The sequence below is a fragment of the Cebus imitator genome, unplaced genomic scaffold, assembly GCF_001604975.1.
Source record: "Cebus imitator isolate Cc_AM_T3 unplaced genomic scaffold, Cebus_imitator-1.0 Scaffold170, whole genome shotgun sequence".
In the NCBI taxonomy this organism is placed as follows: domain Eukaryota; kingdom Metazoa; phylum Chordata; class Mammalia; order Primates; family Cebidae; genus Cebus; species Cebus imitator.
Window position 1 is genome coordinate 4,103,001 of NW_016107485.1, and position 4,588 is coordinate 4,107,588.

Here is a 4,588-nt window from a genome sequence, read left to right on the forward strand (position 1 = left end):
CTGTGAGACCAGATGGCCTGTTAAGGAAGCAAGTGTGGGTGAAGATGGGCCTGGGAGTCCTCCACATTGACAGTGAGGGCTCAATCCCTGCTACTGTTCAATCGATGTCATTTTTTTTTTTTTTTTTTTTTTTTGAGACAGGGTCTCACTCCGTCACCCAGGCTGGAGTGCAGTGGTGTGATCCTGGCTCCCTGTAAGCTCTGCCTCCGGAGTTCAGGCGATCTGCCCACCTCACCCTCCCAAAGTGCTGGGATTACAGAAGTCAGCCATTGTGTCCAGCGATGTAACTTTTGAAAAGTCTTGAGAAAAAGTGCATTCAATTTTGTATGAGATCTCTCAAACATTTGAAGTCGCATTTCTAGGTCACATAATTGGGACAGGGTTTGGGAAGACCCCAGTGCTGGATAAGTACAGAGAACAGATGGGTAACCAAAGCTGAAGCCTTTGCTGATCCAGAAGCATGCACAGCTGGGGGAATTTTCACATCAAAAACAGGCTTTAAGGGTATGTGAGTTACCGCAAATGTATAAAAATAGTTTAACAAAAGATGGCAAAGAGGCTAAGACCATGGGGTTTTTTTTTTAGATGGAGTCTTGCTCTGTAGCCAAAGCCGGAGTGCTGCAGTGTTATCTCTGCCCACTACAACCTCCGCCTCCCAAGTTCAAGCAATTCTCTGCCTCAGTCTCCCAAGTAGCTGGGATTACAGGCACCTGCCACCATGCCTGGCTAATTTCTGTATTTTTAGCAGAGACGGGGTTTCACCATCTCGGCCAGGCTGAGTCTTGAACTCCTGACCTTGTGATCCACCTGCCTCGGCATCCCAAAGTGCTGGGATTACAGGCGAGAGCCACCGAGCCTGGCCCAGACCATGGGTTTTAAAGCTGGACACACTACTGGTCAAGTCCGGCCCTGCCCAGGTATAACTGTGCTGAGCCACTTCTCTCTGGCTCAGCTCCTTATCTGTAAAGTGGAAGCATCTTAGTGCCCCTATCACAGGTGTTGAAAGAAGGGAACAAGGCCAGGTGAGGTGGCTCACGCCTGTAATTCCAACACTTTGGGAGGTTGACCGGGGCGGATCACCTGAGGTCTCAAAATAACAATAACAACAACAACAATCAAATACGGCCGGGCGTGGCGGCTCACATCTGTAATCCCAGCACTTTGAGAGGCAGAGGCAGGAGGATCACGAAGTCAGGAGATTGAGACCATGCTGGCCAACATGGTGAAACCCCGTCTCTACTAAAAGTACAAAAAACAGCTGGGCGTGGTGGCGCAGGCCTGTACTAGTTACTTGGGAGGCTGAGGCAGGAGAATTGCTTGAACCTGGGAGGTGGAGGTTGCAGTGAGCTGAGGTCATGCCACTGCACTCTAGCTTGCGACAGAGTTAGATTCATCTCAAAAAAAAAAAAAAAAAAAGAGAGAGAGAAAGAAAAGAAAGAAGTGAACTAGGCAATGCTTTGCAAAATACGCAGCACAGCTCCAACCCATAGTCAAGTGTAGCTATCTAATAGACAAGGAGACTAGAAGAAGAGGGGGAAAGATTCAGAATAAAGCAAAGGAGAGATGGAGAGGGGCCAGGATCAGTGTGCTGAGCCGGGCTGCACTCATGGGCATGGGACTCGTGTAGTCACACAGGGCCCTGCTCTTGGAATAGGCCTAGCCTTTGGTTTAATGCTCTGCATTAATTTCTGTTTTAATTTCGCCACCTTGAAATTCTTCATCATTTTATTTTGGAACTTGTGTTTTATAAAGGAAGTCCAGCGGGACAAAGAGGCATCTGCGTGAGCAGGCTCAGACCGGCAAGGAGGACAGGCGGTGCGCCGTGGAGTTGCCTAGCAATTGGCCTGGCCCCCCTGTGTGCACCCACATGGCTGGGCAGTTTGCGACACTGTGGGGCTGTGTGGGGACAGCGGGGGCCAGGATCTGTGCCCAGATTGGCGGTGGCTGCAGAAGAAACTGGTGGGGGTGTCACGGCTCAATGCCATCACTGACTCGGTGGTGGGAGAAGAGACTCCAATGTGGAACAGCCTGTCCCTGCAGCATCTGCACAAATATAGCTCACCAGCCTAAACGCCGGGACAGGTCCTGCCAGCAGTCAGGCAGTAAGCCTTGTCAGAAAGTTATTACAACATGGAAACACACACATGGATGCTGGAATAAAGCGTGTCAGGGAGCCATGAGGATTCTTCAAAGAGTTTAGAACTTTTGGTGTTCTCCCTGGCATCCATGGGGATGTTAGGGAAAAAAAAAAGAATCCCTAGTTTTGAAAATTGATATAGGACAGGCTCATGCCTGTAATCCTGGTACTTGGGAGGCTGAGGCACGAGAATCGCTTAAACCTGGGAGGTGGAGGTTGCAGTGAGCCGAGATCACGCCACTTTACTCTGGCCTGGACAACAGTCTCAACAAACAAAAACAAACAAAAAAGCCCGCTGTAATATTGCAAATGTCCAGTCTTAGAAATTAAATGCATAGATCATCACATTCTACAGAAAATAATTCTATTTTATGTGACGCTTATTTACTATGAAGGCAATTTTAAAACTAAGTTTTCCTTGTAATCGAAGACCCAGCAATCAAATGCATAAACGGATCATTAAAATTATATGGAAATCATGAGGTCACTTTCAGTTTCTTGTAAAACCTTCACAAGTTTTAGAAAATGTCAAAGAAAACATTAAAATGTTGTATAAGTTTACATTTAAAATTAAATCAGACACATGAGGCTGATTTATATGAAGAGTTAAATCTTTTTTTTTTTTTTTTTTTTGAGACGGAGTCTCATTCCATCACCCTGGCACATTGGAGTGCAGTGGCATGGTCTTGGCTCACGGCAACCTCTACCTCCTGGGTTCAAGTGATTCTCCTGCCTCAGCCTCCTGAGTAACTGGGATTACAGGCGTGCACCACCACACCCAGGTAATTACTGTATTTTTAGTAGAGAAGGATTTGCCATTGAACTCCTGACCTCAGGTCCACCCGCCTCGGCCTCCCAAAATGCTGGGGTTACAGGTGTGAGCCACTGTGCCTGGCCAATATGAAGAGTTAAATATATTTTTTTTAAGAGTTAAATCTTTTCAAAAATTCTTTAAAATCATGAATTTCTCCTAATGTGACAGCATATAAAATACTCTTAGCACCTACAGCAACAATTGCCTTGGCAGGAAGAAGGAGCCTTTTCAAAATAAAAAGTACAAAAAATTCTTTGTAATCTTGCCTTTGCCAAAACTGGCTGTTGTAGCTTTTAATGGAAAATGAAGTTGTCACAAGTATAAATTTTAAAACCTAATAAATGAACTTGCAAAAAAAAAAAGAGCCAAAAAATCATATGACCAATCAAGAAATCGTATTAGTAAGACATTATTACTTGTGTCTTATATAAAATGACACCAAAATATTATTATTATTTTTTTTTGAGAGGGAGTCTTGCTCTTGTCGCCCAGGCTGGAATGCAATGGTGATCTCGGCTCACTGCAACCTCCACCTCCCAGGTTTAAGTGATTCTCCTGCCTCAGCCTCCCAAGTGGCTGGGATTACAGGTGCCCATCACCATACCTGGCTCATTTTTGTATTTTTAGTAGAAACAGAGTTTCACCACGTTGGCCAGGCTGGTCATGAACTCCGGACCTCAGGTGATCCGCCCACCTTAGCCTCCCAAAGTACTGGGATTACAGGCATGAGCCACTGCACCAGGCCCCAAAATATTATTTTTTATAATCTTAAATTTATGATGTTACTCATGTGTTACTCTTACTCCAATTACATTTTATATATAATACTTTGAAAGTAAAATGCTTTATATTTTAGTACTTATTTATTTATTTATTTTGAGACGGAGTCTCCAGGCTGGAGTGCAGTGGTGTGATCTTGGCTCACTGCAACTTCCACCTCCTGGGTCCAAGCTATTCTCCTGCCTCAGCCTCCTGAGTAGCTGGAATTACAGGAATGTGCCACCATGCTCTGCTAATTTTTTTTTATATGATAAGTAGAGATGGGGTTTCGCCATGTTGGCCACGCTGGTCTCAAATTCTGGGTCTCAAGCAATCTGCCCACCTCAGCCTCCCAAAGTGCTGGGATTACAGGCGAGAACCACAACACCCAGTCAAAAATTGCACAATTTTTAAATATTGATTTTTGAACAAGAGGCCCTGTACTTTCATTCTGTACTGGGCTCTGCAAATCGTGCAGCAGCCCTGACTCTGAAAACTAGTATTTATTTGAAATGGTTTCCTATTTCCCCAAATTGTTCTGAGTCAGTTAAAACCCTTTCAGGGTTTAATGACTTCCCTCAAGTCCAATGAAGGCCATTCCATTACATTATAACTTTTTTTTGGGTAGCGGGGTTGGAGTTTTGCTCCGTCACCCAGGCTGGAGTGCAATGGCACAATCTCGGCTCACCACAACCTCCACCTCCCAGATTCAAAAGATTCTCCTGATTACAGGTGCTCACCATCATGCTGGGCTAATTTTGTATTTTTAGTAGAGACGGGGTTTCTCCATGTTGGTCAGGCTGGTCTCAAACTCCTGACCTCAAGTCATCTGCCTGCCTCGACCTCCCAAAGTGCTGGGATTACAGGCGAGAGCCACC